Here is a 7,439-nt window from a genome sequence, read left to right as displayed (position 1 = left end):
CCCTCATGCATTCCTGATGAGAATGTAAATTGGTGCAGCCACTGTGGAAAACAGTAGGAAGGATCCTCAAAAAATTCAAAATAGAATTATGATACGACCCAGTAACTCCACTACTAGGTATTTATCCAAAGAAAATGAAAACACTGGTCTTCCCTGTTTATTACAGAATTACTTACAACAGCCAAGATATAGAAGCAATCTGAGGGTTCATAGACAGAAGAATGGATAAGGAAGATGTGGCATTTGAGCATGTGTATGCACACGCATGTGCGTGTGCGCGTGTGTGCGTGCGCACACACACACACACACAGGAATATTACTCGGCCACAAAGAGGATGAGTTCATGTCATTTTTGACAGCATGGATATATGTTAAATGAAATAAGTCAGAGTGAGAAAGACAAACCCCACAATTTCACTCACATGTGGAATCTGAAAAAAAAAAAAAAACCCCAAAAGCAGGAATAAACAAACAAAGAAAAAGCAGAATCAGATCTATAAACACAAAGAACAAGATGGTTGCCCGAGGGGGTATTAGGGGTATAGGGAGTAGGAGAGTGGGATGCACAGGCTTCCAGTAAAAATAAAATAAAACAAAACTGATTACAAATTAATGACTGTATTTCTGCACAGATAAATTAAGCACTTCTGGCACTTAGTTGGGAAAAAAGAGGGCAGCAGGAATGAGAAACAATTTCGGGGTTTCTCTGAAGAGTCCCAGCTATATAACGTAGCAGACCCCAGCAGGCTGTAGTTTTCCACAATTTAGATGAGCTTGATCCAATAAACACTTTGCAAAAATGTACCTCAGTATTTTACAGCTAAAAAATAGCACGTCATACATTGAGTGCATTCCCCACCCCCCAGGGTATTTAAGGAGTGGTGGTGGTTGCTCTTAGTGCCAAGCCCGTTCTCGAGCAAGCTGGGTGGACCATGCTGGTGGTGGGCAGAGAAGGGGTGGCTCCTACATTATGGGTTAAAACACTGGCAGTTTGGGGCGGGGCACTGAGAATGCACAGGACAAGTTTGAGTGCAACAGGAATTTGCAGCAACTCCTGCCACTCCCCACCGGCCACCACTGGAAGCCTCTCCCCAGCACACTTGGGGCAGAAGGCAGAATTATTAGGCTCTGCACAACCTAATGGCTTTCTCACCACCAGGAGGAAAATGCTGACGTCAACCTTTCCGTAACCGCCACTCGCCTTGACAGTGAAACAGAGCATCACTTGAGCCCTGGAGCTTCCAAGAAAATGACTCACACCTTTTGTGCACCTCGCTTGGCCGCAAGGGAGTCAGTGTGGTTGGCCTCGCCCAGATTCTTTGCAACTCAGATTTTGGGGTAAAAAAAAGCCTATATTCAGAAAATAGGTGGCGAGGGAGCCAGAAAGTTGGAAAGTGATGGGAATTGGGCTCTCTTGGGTTCCACGCTTCCTCCAGGAGCTGGTCCAGTCCCGTGGGGGTGCTCAGGTCCGACTTTCTGGCAGAGTGTGGCGACACCCACCGACCTGCAGACCCTTGGGACTGGGAGGGGGAGAGAGCATCTACACACTGTCTCAGCTCACTGCCTGCTCAGTTCTTCCACGTGCTTATTTCTACAGTAGTCCTTTTCCTTGCTAAATTAACCTCAGGGATGAAGGGTCGGGATTACAATATGAAGGTGTGTACACCATATGATGAGGTGCAAAGGAGGGAGTATCACAGAGAAAGAGACATTGGAGTTGAGACCTGATTTGTGGAGAGGAGCTCCCCCGGAAGGAAGGAAGGAAGGAAGGAAATAATAATACTAATTACAATAGCTAAGATTAATGAAACACTTACTACAGAGCAGGTGGTATTCTAAGTGTTTTCACATATCAATTCATCCGGTCCTTGTAGCAACTCTAGGATGTAGGTGTTATTATTATTACCATTTTACAGATGAAGCAATTGAGGCATAAGTAACTTCCTCTCAGTCACACAGCTAGTAAGTGTCAGAATCAGGATTTGCACCCACTCCATCCATGGCCTGTGCTCTTAACTTCATTCAGGCAATGTGGGAGTGGGCTGAATGGGGGGACGTCCATTCTAGTCATATGAACAGCCTTGGCTGTATGAAGCAGTTTGTTTAGAGAATATGGTACATTCCAAATGCTCTAGATTATAGGAAAAATGATAGCAGTTGGGACAAGGTTACACATGTTTGAAAATTTGTAAGATTGTGATTTAAGTCATGGCATACGAAAATGCAGTATTTCTTCATTTTTTTAATGTCCAAGGCAAACATAATTGAAATGATGTTAAAAAGGAACAAACAAAAACATCCAAATGACCAGGAAAAGGAAGAAGAAAAGAAGGTAATGCATCAAACATAAACAGTGAAAAAAAGTACATACAGGGAAGAGTAGAAAGACATATTTATGTTCTTTGGTATTTTCTAAAGTTTCTAATTTCATAGTCAGAAAATATGTATATATAAAATAAATTTTATTACCATAATAAAATATGTATGTATATATAATGTGTGTGTATAATACACACACACACACACACACACACACACAATTTGTTGTTTTCAATTTTGAAAGGCCCAGATTGAAAATTCTGGTAAAAATAACACATACTGGGACATGAAATATTCCAGAAGGGGGCTGAAAAACATTACCGTATATTACTCCAAATTATTATTCTCTGGTGCAAAAATTTACAAACTTAGTGGAGTTGATATTTTCAAAGTAAGTGAAATTGGGGTTCAGACTGTACTTTAAGCAGTCTTTTTAAAAAGAAAGCATTTTAATGCTTTAAATAAAATTCCCTCATCTTCATGAAGAGATGCTTTTATTAAAAGCTTGAAAATGTGTGCTCACAGTCGAAGGAGCAGGCAGGGCTGTTCTAAAAGAATTTCACAGGAAAGAGAAATTGAGGTGTCTTGCCCGCTGGACCCTCTCTGAGGGCACAAATAGGTTGGGAGACTGTTCCAGAATAATTCAAGCAACTTGATTGCTGGAATGGTTCCGGGGTTTTCATCATTCTACCTACTTTCAAAATGTCAGGATCCCAGTGAAATCTCTTTGAACCCGATCGCACATGTCCCGTTAGAAAGGCCATCCCAGAGGGCAGTTTCGCTAGAATCCTCTCACAGACAGCAGGAGATGAAGGGCAGACAGAGCGAAAGGGAAGATCCTGAGTCCGTCTGTAAAACGCAGGCAAGGCCCAGCCTTCTACTGGGAATTCACTCCTTTCCTTTCTGGTCTGAATTTTGTCATCATCACCCCAAAGTGCCTTCTGGGCAGGGAGGGCTCACACACGTGATGTCAGTGACATCAGGTCCAAAGCAGGAAATGACATGTGGCTGGAGGATGTTGGGGCCCCTCCCCCGGCCACCCGGCCAGGATAGCTGCTCCTTTTTGGACAGGGGTGGGGCGGGGGGACCACCTTTCCCCAAAGCTTGCCAAAAGCCTATTCTAGGGGAGGGGAGGATCCGCCCGGCCCCATTCCCTCCTATTCTCTCCCACCCCAGGTGCTGTGCCCCAGAGCATTGCTGTGTGACAGCAGGCTGGTGCTGGGGGTGCCCACATGGAGTAGAGTAGGAGCTCACAGCCGTCGGATGAGTCACCTTAGGCTGGGCAGGCATTATTTAAAATCTGCCTGTGTGCCTCTTTGATTATATTCCAACAGACAACAGGGTGGGTACTGGGGGAGGAGTGAGCAGATGAGAAAGCAGGTTGGTGCAGACTGGAAGGCAGGAGGAGGCAGCCTTAGCAAGGACTTCTGCTGCCAGTAAGCCCCGGGTGGGCCTCCTGTCCCCGGGCCTGCTGTAATCAATGCCATCATTGATTTATTGACTGCGTGTGTACCCAATGTCCAGTTCACAGACATGTCTCTTAGGCTCACCACATAAAAAACCAGATTTCCATGTTTCAGATGTGCTAATAGAGGCTCAGAGAGGGTAGGTGACTTGCTTAAGGACCCACACAGAACGATGCAGAGTGTGCACCATCCATGAAGGTGATCTTTTCCTTCCGCAGGTAGGGAAATGCCCACCTAATATCCTATTATCATCCTTTCCAGGTCATATCTTCTGTGCCTGTTTGGCCCCAAATCCCCATCTTGAAGGAAACAACAACGACTAAGAAGCAATTACCTCCAGAAAATCTTTATGGCATGCTCTGTTATCCGTGAAGTCACCCGGAGCAGGGCCATTCTCTGGAGAGCAACTAGAAGGCTCCAGCTGCTATGAACAGCCCAAGAAATAGGAACTGGAGGTAGAGATGGGGAGAAGGTGGAGGCCCAAGCCCTCAGAACATGGGAGCAGCATCAGTGGGATGGACTGGGGGCCCAGCTGTATGGGGAAGAGAGAGAAGAGGAGAGAGCCAGGAAACCTTACCCATCCCCGAGCACCCCCCCACTCCCTGCTGAGACAGGGAATCAGGCACCTGACTGGAGCTGAAAGGACCCCAAAGGACTGGCTCCCTCAAGCTGGCGTGATGAAGCCATGACTTTGCCCACCTCCGACAGATGCCCACTATTAATACAGCAAGCAGGCTTCATACTTCTAACGACAGCATCACCATGGGGTTTATGGGGGCACTTTTGCTCCATAAACTTGACCTGCTTTCATATAGAGCTTCTCATTTCCTACTCACAAAGCTGGCTGCAGGGCACCTATAATTATCATCATTTTATAGTTGGAGAAACTGGCCCCAGAGAGGAAAAGGAGTATGTGAAGCAAACAAAAACAGTCCCCGGGTCCCCGCTCACCTAGCCCAATGTTCAGCATCATCTTGGAGAACAATTAAGATTGGGTGTTACCTCACCGGGACCAAGCCTTTAAAATTCACCTGGGCTTTGTCTTTGTAGAAGGAATCTAGATGCCTTCACTTACTAGCTTTGTAGCTAGTCAGCTCTTTGAGCCTCCTTTTCTGAGCTGCAAAACTGGGTTAGTAATTATGTATACTCTAGAGCAGGACTGTTTAATGGAAATACAATGTGAGTCACATAGGTAACAAAATTTTCCAGTAGTCACTACTAGTGTAGAAGTCATTGAAAAAGGTTAAAAAAAAAAGTGAAATTAATTTTAAAAAATATCCAGAATGTTATTTTGATCTGTAATCAATATACAAAATTAGTAATGGAGTATTTTACAGCCTTTTAACTGAGTTAAACTAATCCAGTGCAATCCAGTGACTGTTTTAAACTGAGAGCACATCTCAATTTAGACTACCCACATTTCAAGTGTTCAGCAGTCACACGTGTCTAGTGGCCTTTGAACGGGACTGTGCTGCTCAGGATTAGGTGACATATTGAACGTAAGGTAAGGGTACATCGGGGCTGATGTGCTGTTCCGTCCTCTCTGACATACAGGTACACACGCAGAATTTTCCACATTTAGATGCCCTTTACAAGGACCCAAGAGCCCAAAGCAGACATGAGACAAATCCAGCATCTTCCAAACCGACCATCTTTCTCACAAGTGGAAGTAAAAGCTGACCCCTCCCCCATCCTCGCTTTCCTCAAACATAGTCCCCATCTGCTGTCACCGGGAGCCCCCCAACCACCACTCTCCCCCATCCTCCACCCCCTCCCCACGTTTAGACTATTCCCACCCGGAACAAAAAGAGAACGTGGCCCAGAGTCCAGGACCCCTGCCCAAGGGAGTCAGGAAACCTAAGGAACAGCTGTAGGGCCCACTGACCATTCTAGACTCCCGGCTCCAAGGGGGTCCTGGCTGCATCTCACCTTCCCCCAGGACGCGAGGACCCTTTTGGAGGTAGCCCCCCACCTCGGTCCCAGAACCCAGGATTCCAGCCCCTCTCGGGTGTCCAGAGTGGAAGGGTGGATGGGGATGCGGTGTTACTGAAGAAGCCAGTGCAAGGGTGGGGCCGCGTCCGTGGTTCAAGCCAACCCAGCCTGGCTGGGCCCGAGGCCCCGACACCGCCCTCGGCGGCCGGACGCGGGGGCTGGAGCCCTCTCGCGAGCCTACAGGCGCGGACTCGGGCCGAGCGCCCCCGCACCTCGCACCGCGCCCCAGCTCCCCCTCGTGGTGCCGCAGTCCGCGCGGCCCCGCCCCCAGCCCCGCCCGCCATTACGTCATCGCAGGCCTGGCCGGGGAGGGGGCGACTCCCCCGCTATAAAAGGCGGGGCTTGGGGGCGGCGACTGGTCTCTGCTGCGGAGTCCGCCGGTCGCGCCGCGCGCACAGCTCCGAGGGCCAGCGCCACCACCCCCTCCGCAGCCGGCACCATGCGTGAGATCGTGCACATCCAGGCGGGCCAGTGCGGCAACCAGATCGGCGCCAAGGTGGGCGCCGCTGTGCAGGGGCCAGGGAAGGGGAGGCAGGCCCGGAGGGTGCGACCCGGGCGGGGGTGGCGGGACCCCAGGACGCGGGCCAGGGCAGGGGCCGGGGGCGGGTGGCGGCGGCTCTCGCCGGCCCTGGTGGCGCATTCTCGGCGGGGCCGCCGGGCGGGGCCCAGGAAACCACACAACCTGCCACGATGCGCGCGGCGACGCAGTGGTGTGTGCCTTAATCAAGGCCCTTTGAAATTTCCTCGGACACATCCCTTATGCGAGAGGTAGTCGGCATTTCCCTGGGTGTATTACTCTCTAGAATTTGGATAGGGAGAACGCTTATATTAATCCAGTGGCCTTATGTAGAATTTAATTTTTACATTTTCCTCTGTTAGTTTGAATGAAAAATATGCAGTGTCATTGGGGTGACATGCTAGAGAGACTTCTTGTTGAGCTTCAAAGTCGAGGATGTTAGATAATTTCCCAAATATGAGCACCATCGACATGATGAGACATCATGTCGGAGTCTGGCTTCCTGTCTGAGAGGCGGCAGGTGACGTCCCGGCGCTGGGACTGCCGGCCACAGTGGGCGAGGCAGGAGCCAGCCTGGTGCAAGGGTGTGGGCGGGCCCCTGGACAAGGACGTGGTCTCTTCCACAACCGCCATATTGCCCACCCCAACCTCCCCGCCCCCTTTCCTGCTACTAATTCACAATGAAGCCTGTGCCTCATCGTGCCCAGTGGGGATCCCAGACTGCTCCAACCTGTCCTTCTCCACCCACCCCTGCCCGTGGGTAGGGGCGGCAGACTTTATGGATGTCAGTGGTCTAAAACCAATCTGCCTGGAGGGCTGGGTGGGGTTTGCACCAGGAGACCTGGATCCCTGGAGGCAGTCGAGGGGCGGGGTCCAAGTGGTCCTGGGTCCTCCCAGGACCCACCCATCAGCTGGGATGCTGTGACATTCAGCCCTGCCTGGGGGTGATGGCCTCTCCAGCATCCATGGCTTTTGGAGGAGGGCAGCTACTGTGCCCACCCTCTGTGCCCTTCCCAGCTTTTCAGTCTGTCGCCATCCTATGGCCAGTGCTCTGCGGATTTCCAAGCCCCTCTGCAGCAGCCCCTGGAGGAATGGGGATTGCAGCTCTAAGACTCCTTCACTGGCTGACCACAGTGGCCGCTGTT

This window comes from Lontra canadensis, unplaced genomic scaffold (assembly GCF_010015895.1).
Source record: "Lontra canadensis isolate GAN:19392208 unplaced genomic scaffold, GSC_riverotter_1.0 scaffold1323, whole genome shotgun sequence".
Lineage (NCBI taxonomy): Eukaryota > Metazoa > Chordata > Mammalia > Carnivora > Mustelidae > Lontra > Lontra canadensis.
This window is presented reverse-complemented; position numbering follows the sequence as displayed.